Source organism: Lissotriton vulgaris, chromosome 7, assembly GCF_964263255.1.
Source record: "Lissotriton vulgaris chromosome 7, aLisVul1.2, whole genome shotgun sequence".
NCBI lineage: Eukaryota > Metazoa > Chordata > Amphibia > Caudata > Salamandridae > Lissotriton > Lissotriton vulgaris.
The window spans coordinates 1619416610-1619428992 of record NC_141695.1 but is presented as its reverse complement, the minus strand read 5'-3'; the positions used below and the strand labels follow the sequence as shown (position 1 = coordinate 1619428992).

At 42.0% G+C, this 12383-nt stretch overlaps 1 protein-coding gene across 2 annotated transcripts in view; it reads left to right on the top strand.

Annotated features, from left to right (window-relative positions):
• LOC147706109 (embryonic polyadenylate-binding protein-like) overlaps window positions 1-12383 on the top strand; it is a 552087-nt gene that overhangs the window by 516078 nt on the left and 23626 nt on the right. The window lies entirely within an intron of this gene.

The window sequence follows — 12383 nt, the reverse complement described above, 5'->3', positions numbered from 1 at the left end:
TTGTACTAGAACTGAATTTCTGGGCATGACCAATGTTTCTAGACACTTTTTCAGGATTTGATTAAAACTTTGAGGGACTCTATATACCTTTGAGGAACTCGGCACCATGCCAAGACATAGTCTTTGAACTTAAATGCAAACAAATACTGACTGGGTGCAAAGTAATAGAAAAGAAGGCTTGACACAAATCAATCACTGTAAACCAGCCTGCATTCCAATGGTATCTGGTAAAGGATCACTGCTGGATTTGGCAATACTGGACAACAAGGCACTATAATTTTATTGATCTTTCCAAGATCCTGCACTATCCTGTATTTTCCACTAGGCTTTTTAAGTCCTATTATTGGCGAATTACAAGGACTACTCATTATTTCTTTCAAAATGCCTTGTTTAATCATTCGATCAATTTCTGAAGCAACGCCTGCTTTCACTTCTGTACTCATTTTGTATTGTCGTGTGTCTGGATGAACTGCACCTTCTTTCACTGTCACTTTCACTGAATCTACATTTGTCATCAGCCCAATATCTTTTCCTGTAAAATCCCACACTTCCAGATTTACTGTCGCTCTTAACTCTTCTTCTGGTAATTCATTTTCAGTCATCAATGAATACATCTCACTTACTTCAGTACATTGCTTAGCAAGCATTATTTTATATACAATATGTTCATCAGGGGTTTGGAAAGCAACACCATCCAGTGTGCAATAGATTGTGCAATTCTTCTTGCACAGAAGATCTCGTGCTAACAGATTTACGGACATGGAATCACAAACTACAAACTAATGCATGTCTTTAAAATTTCCAGTATGTACATCCATGGGTTTGGTGATTGGGGTTGTAATCTGCTGATTGGACACACCTACAACTTGGATTGTGTCTCCCGAGATGGGTAGGTTTGGGATGTCTGCCGTTCTCACAGTATAACGGGTAGCATAAGTATCCAATAGAAAAAGTGATATCACTACCTTCCACTTTCCCATCAATAAATGGACCTGACTGGTTTACCGGCAAGGATGCTCAAGCACGCACTCCTCTTCCTCCCCCCTCATGCACCCTCATTATAAATAATTTAATTTGTCTTCATTATTTTGTAAAAGATATTGTGAAACCACAGAATTTTTTTACCACTTCCTCCTTGAAATCCGGCGTCCGCACTGTATTTTTGTTCATTCACAAAATTTGGCATTGGAGCAGGTGGCACGTGATACTGGGGATTAACTACCTGCTGCGGCGGATTCATAACCACTTCATTCTACGTCTGTGGATTTAAATTTTGATTTGGCCCATTATTATTGTTCTGAATACTCTTACACTCGTTCTTCCAATGTCCAAGCTTTCCGCACGCATGACAAGGAAACTTCTTCTTCGCTTCCCGTCTATTCATTCGTCCTCTAAATTTACCACCATTTGCCGCATGACCATTCTGATTCTGCTCTTGCACCTGACTATCAGCTTGACTGTTCAATTTAATTTCCTGCTGGTCTGCCAATTTCACTTGTGCCCACATCATTTTCTCTTTTAACCCCTTCCGCGCTGATGATGAGCTCAGCTCGTCATGAGGCTTACCTGCCGTGCGCTCATGACGAGCTGAGCTCGTCATGTAACGCGGTATTTACAAAACCGGCGCGCACAGCGGGAAAAGCCGCCGCAGCGATGTGGTTAACTTTCTATTCCATGCTTCAATGTTTTCTCCGCAATATTTGGCATATTTTAAAATGTCGTCATGTGCTGTTGAATCATCTGACTAATCTCCGGTTTCAAACCATACACAAACCGTTACACAAAATGTCCCATATCCTTATAAACACCTGTAGCAACAGCTCCTAATATGCATGTACCGATACATTTGACTCTTGAGTTGTTCTAACTATTTTTACCCAATCTGTTTCTTTTGGAGGTATTTTCCCTTTCTGTAAAGTAATTACCTGGTGATATTTCTTCCTCACCTTGTCTGAGGGTGCTCTTGTTTTTGAATCTCTTGGATACTCTTCACTTGCCCAATCAATTGCAATCTTCCATTATGTCTGTAAGTCAGCAGGTACCACAATATGAAACAAACCATCCAAATCTTTCAACAGAACCTTTGAGACTTTCACAAATCTTTCAACTTGTTTGTACCACTCAACTGTTTTTTCTCTCAACCTAGGAAAGTTGTTTGTAAATGCCAAAATATCCTATCTGCTCCATGGAACATGAACATATCCACCACCAGGAACCTCTCTAATGGGACACAATCTTTCTGCCTTTTCTGATTCTTTTCACAAGAATTCATGATTCCTCCTTTGCCCGTGCTTCCTCCTTCTTTTTTGTCCACCTAGTTATTCACTTGTCTGTCTCCCCATTTCTGCAAAACGTTCATTAACTCTTTTACCTGTAGATTTCTTCCAGACACATTCATATTCTCCAAACCTTTTTCAGTAAACTCCACTCTGTATGGTTTCTGTAACAATTTTGATCTCCCCATATCCACTCCAATCTCTGAAGCAAGCTCTGTCATTCTCTCATGGAACAATCTTGCATTTCTAGTTCTACTCCTATATACAAATAACTTTTCTTCATTGTAAATATTCAACCTATCTATTCCCACATTTCCAGCTATCATGTCTTCCAATTCCACTTTTAATTTGTAAATATCTAAAATCTTTAGCGTTGAGTTTTTTGAGTTTTGTTATTTTATGCCCTGTGCCCATCTCTCCAAATCTTCTGGAGTGACTGTCGTTGAACTTCTAGGTCCTGAATGTACCAGAGACCTTTCTCTTTTGAACTTCCAGGTGTAACTCTTTTTGGGGTCTCAGTTGAAGGTTCTCTTATTGGACTATCCATTATGGAAAGGACTGAATAACACTCACTAGCTCAGGGGTCTCCAAACCGGTCCTGGAGGGCCGGATCCATGCCAGATTTTTAAAATACCTACATGTATCTCAATGGGGATATCCAAAAAATCTGGCATGGATCTGACCCTCCAGGACCAGTTTGGAGACCCCTGCACTAGCTTAATCATCATATATTACCATCTCTTTTCTGGGATTATTCAAAGGTATTGTTACAGCTTGAGGTTTTGGACATTTCACTTTATCTCCAGAGTCCAGGAAGTGGTAAGGACACAGACTAGTGCTGTCTCTTCCCAAGACAAAAAGTGGTTTAAAAAACGATTTTCACTTTGTGTTTACGGTCTATGCCTGTGGTTGTTACAGTTAGAAATTGGAGTTTTAGCCTGCCTGTAATTGCATATTTTATCATCTGTGTTGTGTCTTAAATTTGTGGTTTTCCCTGCCCATCATTGCCTCCATTTAGTGTGTTGAATTGTGGGATTTGCAGTCCAACCTCTGTAGTTTGTCCCTCTCATTCCTTGGTGACCAATCTGTTTTCCCTCCAAATTTCTCCTTTGCTCTGTGCTTAGACCTGTGTGCTAAAACAGTGCACCCCCACCGCGCCCCCAGCAACAGGGATTTTCTACATCAGAGGGTGCTTCTGTGAGCTGTTTAAACTGTATACTGGGGCATGTACACTTCGTTTTTTGGCTAGCAGAGGGAGTCCAGCTTTATTCAAACAGTATTGTTAGATTTTGAGTTAGTGAAGCCTTTACCTGCAGAAGTCCAAAGTTGTGTATTGAGCCTGCCTGTCTCCTAGGAGACTCTGAACAGGAGAAGCAGCCGCCCGGTCCCCAACCCCAGGCCAGCAGACCATTGGCTATTCAGCTACCAGACCTGTGTGCTAAAACAGTGCACCCCCAGCCACCATTTTGTGTTCTCAAGCCAGTGAGGCCAGCGCATCCCCCCTACCCCCGCAACAGGGATTTTCTACATCAGAGGGTGCTGCTGTGAGCTGTTTAACCCCTTCCATGCTGATGACGGCTCCCGGCCGTCATGGCACACAGTGCTCGTGTGCTGATGACGGCTGGGGGCCGACATGACCACGCCCGAGATCGGAATGTGCCGCACAGGAGCAGAATTCCGGCCGCGGGCAAGGGGTTAAACTGTATTTACTGGGGACTGTGCTGTGCACTTCGTTTTTTGGCCAGCAGGGGGAAGTCAAGCTTTATTCAAACAGTATTGTTAGATTTCGAGTTAGTGAAGCCTTTACCTGCAGAAGTCCAAAGCTGTGGATTGAGCCTGTCCGTCTCCTAGGAGATTCTGAACAGGAGAAGCAGCTTCCAACTCCCTGGCCAGCAAACCTTGTCTGAGGTCGCTGGGACCTTATATGGTCTGCTAGTGGTTGGCACATGTGTACACTGATTGGTGGTTGTATCTGGTGTTTCTATTGGGTTAGGGTTAATGTCCTGATTGGTTGGGTATTTGAGGGTTCTGATTGGTTTCTGGGTCTGTGATTCAATCATTGTAGCGTTAGGGCTAGGGTTAGGATTTCTATTGGAAGTAGGGACTAGGGCTTCCTATGTTATTGGTTGGGAGTAGGGTGGGACTAGGTCTAGGTTTAGACCTTTAATTGGAAGTAGCTATTTAGGGCTTCTGATGTGATTGGTTCTTGGACCAGTTGTGGGACTAAGAGTATGGTTAGTCTTTCTATTGGAAGTAGGGACTAGGGCTACCTGTACCATTGGCAGCTTGGACTTGGGTTGGGACTAGTGGTAGGGCTACGGCTTTTATTGTACGTAGAGACTGATTGGGTGCTTGGACTAGGGCTAAGATTGGCTGCAAGGTCCTGGTCTCCTATTAGTTTTAGATGTTAGGGCTAATGTTGTGATTGGATAGTGTTAGGACTAGGGTTCCCATTGGCTGAAGGGGTCACCTGATTACTAGGGCTACAAAAAAGGCCAGGCTTAGGGCATCTCAGCCGGGGTGTCGAGGCTAAGGGCGGAGAGGACCAGGGTAGTTGCCTGTTTGAGCCTGTTAAGGGCAGAAAGGACATGGGCAGTTGCCTGGTTGGGACTAGGGCCAGAAATGCTGCCCTCCAAAACTCCTTTTTACTCATCCAAAAGCCTCTTCCTACTGCTAAGACCTTAAAAAAACTAAAAAAAAATGCTTCTCTTTTTTCCCTCCACTATCCTTTTCAATCAAATTTAATCGACTAACATGTTCACTTCTCAAATTCCATAGTCAATATTCAACTATACTAATATACTGCCCAAATAACTGAATACCATATCTACTACTCAAATTACTTCATATTTATACTATACTAATTTTCAACACTAATCCTTTATGGGTTCCGGAGTGGCGTGCTACTCGCCAGGAAAGTGCCTCCACACCCATCAGGGGTAACAAGTGCTATATGAAAGCAAATCTTTCTTCCCCTTTTATCCATCCGCTATCCTTCTCACTCCAAGTAACAGACTAATATCCACCACTGAAATGACCTTATATTTCACATATTAATTCACCACTAATCCTTTATAGGCTTCCTGAATAGCATGCGTCGACAAGCGAGCGATAAATACAAACCTTTGTCCTCCTCTATCCTTCTGCTATCATTCCTAATCCAAATAACTGACTCACCTATCCACCACTTAAAATGTACTTGCATGTTTCACTATACTAATTCAACACTAATCCTCTATGGGTCCCGGAGTAGCGTGCTACCCGCCGAAAAAGCGCTTCAACGCCTCGTCGGGGGTAGTAAGCGCTATATAAATGCAATTGAAATACAATACAATACAATATAATGGGATAACCGGACCTATAGTCACTGGTACTGTCAATGCTTCAGGGTTTATATTCAATTGGCTTATTTTCTGTAATTCCTCTCTATTTCTATTTAATGCTTCTTTTTCTTTGTCTTGAAGCACCTTAATAACTGAAATATTATGCAAACCTTGAATTATTAGGGGTGTTCCCATTACTGGTGCACTTGGGGTAACTCTGCTGGGTCCTTCTTGATACAGTGGAGGATTTTTAGTTACAATATCCTCTATTAATTAATCATCTGACTCGCCTTATCCTGTCACATTCATGTTTCATTTTCTCCTTACACTTGCCTCCAGACTGTTCCTCTGCCATTAACACTGGGTACAAACCTTCTGATACCATAGTCCTTCTCCATTGTTTCATCTGACCTTCACATGACTCTCGTAAATATCGAGGAAAAGATCCCATATATCTCCCACTTCTGTTTTTCTCTTGTTCAAATGATTGTTTCCCATTCTTCTAAAGCTTCATACTGGGTTAACCTAGGTCTTGGGTGTAAATCATTCGCTCTCATCCTCAAATTCTGAAGTATACTTCCATTAAACGTTCTATCTTCAGGAAAAGCTCAAATTCCATCACCTCTCGTATATTCTATCCAATTTTTCCAACCACACACACAAGTATAAAACGTTTTCGGTGGCGGGATCGGAAATCCTTCTCTTGTCAACACAGGCTTATCTTTCTTAAAGAAATTCTTACTTTTCTGTATTAGCAACTTTTCTCTTTTCTCCATACATTCTAGATGAACGATATATGAAATTGTATTCTGCAAACCCTTGAAATCTTCTATTTGAACGACCCACACTAGCAATCCAATCAGAATCCTGCATACAAATTTTCTTTCAACCAATCCTAGCGCAGCTTCTTTCACTTCAACCAATCAAACTCAGGCTCATGCTCGTGGTCTGACCAATGCCAGAGCGGCCTTTTATGATCGCAGTTTTGCTCCTTACTACTGACCCCTCCTTTACAACCTGCTTCTGTCTCACGCCCAATGTTTCACCCAATCCCAGCGCGGCTCTCTGTTACGTCAGTACAACTCCGGTGACTGACCTTCCCTTCACAAGGTAATACGGAAACTTATTTCTTTACTTTTCTTAAAAATAAACTCCGTTAGTAACAACAACAAAAACATTTGCTACTCTGCCTGTTCCGCTAAACAAAGGATAGATTGCCGACTTATTTCTGGAGTCTCAGAATTGCTCCACTTCTACTGCAAGTAAAATCCTCTGTTTACCCTTCATTCAAGTTCGAGAGAACCTGTTACTCTTTCAGTGTTACCCTTACTAGGAAATATAAGACCAAAGTTTCACCAGCAAACCTTCTGCTATCATTCACTCAACTTTTATATGAAATAGTCCCTAATTTAACACTGCCAGTCCTGCGTAGCTTCAGTGCTATTCCTCATTGCAGTGTGGCTTCTGTCACCACCCGCTATTCAATCCCCGGGGATTTTCCAGACAACATTAAACAAGATGCTAACTCTTTTTGTTAAACATAAATCAATAATCCATATTTATCTCCAAATTAGTTAATAATAACCATAGCTCTGCTACCAGAAAACTGATCCAGCAGCGTACCAACAACAGATACTACACTACCGTATACTCACCTGGGCCCATAAACAAACTTTAAATTGAGTAAACCGCTGGAGTCAGTTTGTTTTTCATAATTAAAGATGAGTTATTCTTTATTCCTAACTAACCTTTCGCTGATCAAAAAGTTCTTTCCTCTGGTCGATGGACCATTAGTTGATCTAATTGATGGTGATAATGAACATGATTCTAACTTTTCTATACCTTGAATCAAATAACCACAGACTCAAACATTTTAAGTCTTTATCTAAATTAATGCATGTGAACCACTTCAAAAACACAGTACAGTCACCAGCTTTCATAGCAGAGAAAATCAATTTGATCATCAAACACAAATATTTGCACTTACTCAATGAACGGTGTCTAAGGAAAGGAGAGAATAGAGCGAAAAGAACATCTAAAATCACACTGAAAATATATTTACGAAGAATAGTGTGAAGACCAATCCCCTGGTCCCAGGGTCACCTGGGATAGGTCAGGTGACAAAGGCTTCAGGACAGGCCCAGGACAGGATAGTTACCTATCATAGATACCGGCGACTGCGTCGTACCCCTCTCTGACACACTCTTCCTCCTCGAGAGTCTTCTGCAAGTCTTCTTCTAACCCAATTAAATTAGGATAGGAAATTCTGCTTCAGGCTCTGCATTTGATTATTCATCAGCATCTCCTACAGCGACAGCACCTCCTGCTCACAGCATCTCTTATACTCATGTGCTCACTAACTAGAACTACCTCAATTATACTTTTTCGTTCTACATGTTCCACCCATTAATCTTTCAATATCGTAAAATACTAAATCTGATTGGTCAGGTAATGGGATGGGGGGAGATCCTCACCCCATGCTTACATATCACTTTATTCCATTAGACTATTGTTCACAAACCCATACCCTTAATTTTTTATTCACAACTTTTATTCCCACACGCATTCACATTGCATCTGTAACAATTGTTAGAAAATCTGACATGTGGATCCATTCATTTGAACTTTTCACGCTTGTTGTCAGGCTCGGGCACTGTGTCCTTGTCCCTCTTTCGACCTTTGTGTCATCCTTCCGGGTCCACTCAATAATCACGTGACTTAACTAACTTCTGTTATACACGAGAGGCCCAAATACGCACTAATAATAAAGTCTGAAAGACCGATATTACTTTAAAAAATAAATGGTTTCACTGTATACCACCCTTCTCTACTGTATTCCCCTTTACTTTGTTGCGCCGGGATGCCCCCGGGTAAGCTGAGCGCATTACAAATTTCATATAATAATATTAAGACTTTCCCCGCATTAGTAAAATCGCATGTTTTCATTTCAAGCAAGCAGATGCCATGGACGCGAGCCTTCAAGACTCCATTTTAATGCCTTTTGCTCATGCACAAGAATTCCCCCCAAGCATTTATATGTCATACTACGTAGATGCAGTTGACGCATGCGCAGTAAAGATTTCCCATTTAAGAGACATTTAGTCCTTAGTTTGTGTTATTAGTGTTAGCAAACACATAAGCAAGGTTCACTAATCCCCGTATTGGTGTGGTGCCTATTAGTTTTACACAAAACACAATTACATGTTAGTGAGTTAAACGAGCGGGTTGCTTCTGATAAAGTCTCTTTTCTACGAGTCCTTGCTCCATCAGTGTCCTCCCCTTAACTCCGTGGAAATTGTCCATTAAGTCACCTAGCCCTCAAAAATGTGGTTATTGCTATTACATCAGCTTGGCATGTGAACGAGTTTTAGACTTTTTAAGGCCAGCCACTGTATACCACATTTGTCCCAGAAAAGCTGGTGCTGAGGACCGAAGCTTCTTAAACACCAAAAGTGGTAACGCCCTTTCACGTTAGATAGTCTGTCACACTCGTAGCATTCTTTGCATCCCCTCATCCCACAAAAGAGAAATAGATTCTATAGTTTGAACCCCAAGAGAGCACTCCGTTTTTACACTGATAGCACCAATGAATATGGAGTGGATGATCAGCTGTTTGTGGTTTACAGGTGCCAGAGGGGCAAGGCTACACAGAAGCAGATTTTCTCTTGTTGGATTATGCTCTTCATCAAGATTTGCTACGCACGGACAAAGAAGCAGCCTCCTGAAAATCTCTGGACTCATTTCACCACTGCATTGGCATGTGGCGTGCCTCTCTTAGATATTTGTCAGGCGGATATATGAATGTCGGTACACAGGTTCACAAAACACTACTGCCTTGACAGTTGGATCTGTTGAGATGGGCCTTTTGTCACCTAAGTCCTGCAGAACATTTTGGTATGAGCTAGTTCACAGATCCACCACCTGGTAAGGTATCTATTTATAAGTTGAGGAATCTGTGGTTAGAAATACCCATCAGAAGAACAAGTTAATTACCTTCAGTAATGCACTTTCCGGTGAAAATTCTCTCTAGCTGCAGATTCCTCACCAAACCTACCACCTTCCCTTTCTGTGAATTGGACTCCCTTCAATCTAGAGATCTGCACACTGGTGATGCCAATTTGCTGATGGGCTCTGAGGACGTGGATCGCACAAGTTAGCAACTGACGTCTGCTTTCATGCATGGCTCTTATATGAAGCTCTACTCATCACTTTTGGAGCAGACTATCTGTGCGGAGCCGCACTGCGCCAAATACCTGTGGGCAGGAGTATTGCCTTGAATGTTCTGGACCCAGTCTTACACCTGACCACTGTTCCCTGTAACCTGCGCGGCTGCGCTCGCGCGCACCTCAGTTCTCCTGAGCGCGCAGTGCTGTGTGTGAAGCGCGCACACACAGCACATCCCGATAGAGCGTTCCTGCGCCGTAAGGAATAAAATGCTACTGCACTGGCTGCCTTTCTATTCTAAATAGTGCGCAGTTGTAATGCTGATTGGGGGCCTTTTGAAAGTATTTGTTAATCACAGCGCCCATCAAGGGCTGCATTTAACGGAAATACTTTCAAAAAGCAAACAATCAGCCCCACAGCTGCGCTCTATTTAGAAAAGAAATGCAGCACGTTTACAATCAATCATCTGACAGCACACGTTCGTGCTTTCAAACGGTATACACCTGTTACAACGCAACTTTTACAACTACCTACCATTACAACGCAACTTTTACAACGCATACCATTACAACGCATTGCGCTGGGGGGCGCTCTAGGATAGGGAATAAGTTTAATTTACTATCCAACACCTTCCCTAGTGTCCACGGGGACTGGAGTTGGAATAGTAAATTATACTTACCACTATCCAGCACCTCTAAGCGCTATGCGTTGTAATGGTATGCGTTGTAATGGTCGCGTTGTAATGGTAGGTAGTTGTAATGGTATGCGTTGTAACGTCATACATCCTTTCAAACTTGCTGAATTTCTTTCCTAAATAGAGCGAAGCTGTGGGGCTGATTGTTTGCCTTTTGAAAGTAATTCCGTTAAATGCAGCCCTTGATGGGCGCTGTGATAAACATAAAATACTTTCAAAAGGCCCATGTTCAACAGAAATCACTTACTGTTGTTCTACAAGCTTCTCACACCCATTCGCATCACTCCTTGAACCTGGTAATTAATTGACCATCCGTTCCCTCCCAGGTTTCCACGCGCTCACTTTAAGGACTGCAGTGTCTCACAGGCGCATTCCACCAAATATATGCAATTAACTGTGTTCATACCCAGTAAGTGTACCTTTATCACTTGTCGTCGTGCTTTGTCCTCGCGCCTTACATGCTCTCATTTCTTGATTAGGGTTCATAACGGCTTCCATATCCGCGCAGCTGCGTTCAGAATTTTCCTGTCATTCTTCACAACAGCGCCACTCCCTTCCCTGACTGTATCTAATTAATTATGAACTCCGAATGTTGCCCAGTTCGCAAGTGCATTCTTAACTGTCAGGTCTGGTTTACTCTGTTTTTCCGACTACTAATTATGACCCTCTGACACTTTTTCGTTTTCTTGATTACCTATTTTTTTTATGGCGATTTACTCTATGATATGCATTGTATGCATGAGCTAAATATGCATATTTACTCAATAGGGAGCCTTTAAAATTAAATAGTGACTTAACTGTGATAAATATATCCAGGGATCAGACTATGTTATATTTATTATTTTTTCCTTTTCTCTCCCCCCTTTCCAATGATTTTAGATTCACCTTGCTCACCAATGTTCGTCCTGATGATGAACTCAAATAAATGAGTTCAAAACACTGTCGACCCCCCAACAACATGAACTCCTTTTACTTTGTATAACTTTTCGAAGGAGTCGCACTACTGTTGTCAATGCGATGTTTTATTTTAATTTCACCTTCACTTTTCACACCACGCTGCTTGTCACTTATTAAGTGAGCTCCTGAATACTATTGTTTTTGAAAAAAATCCTGTATATACTTGACCCTACGATTTCCTTTGTATATTACTTATCACTCCCTTTCCAATAATTAATTAACCACATTCAATTGTTAGCGCCCCCCCCAGAGGGTCACTCCTGAATGGACCTTTAGGCATCATCAGAACCATTGTTTCCATAAACAGCGTAGACAGATGAGGTGCATTGTTGGTGAGTGGTGGTGAGGGAATTCATGTAGGAGGAGGAAATGGGGGAGGGGGTGCCACTGTTGCATAGTGTGGATCAGTGCTTGGGCCAGCCTTGGCTGGGAGTGTTAGCCCCCCCTGAAGTTTGGGTCTAGTTGGTCCCCCTGATCACAGCATCCGTCATGGGCTGCATTTAACATGAGTGCTTTCAAAAGACAGCCCTGCATTTAGAAAAGAAATGCAGCAAGGTTTATATAGGGCGAACTCAACCCAAAGGCATTGGAGCGATTTACATGATTTTTTATATTTTTTTGGCCCTTAGACTCAAAACCCATCTCTTAAGAGGGCAGCTCGAGTATTAAGCCACAACCTCTACCACAAGAGCAGAAGCATTTTCAATATTCTATATAGCTTTATGGTGTAATGTTACTTGTATTATATATCTGGATGCAATGACAGAAGAAGCTAAATATCCGTCTGGTAGCACACTATGCTAAGCACAGATTTTTTGCTTAATTGCTTTTTAAGCCACGCCATTAATTGAATTGGTCACGCCTCTTTGAGAGACCCCCAGTTTTTTCATCCTACTTATTTATTTATATAGTTTTATAGAGTACAAACTTGATCCCGGAGGATATCAGCCCTGTTCCACAAGCACGGTC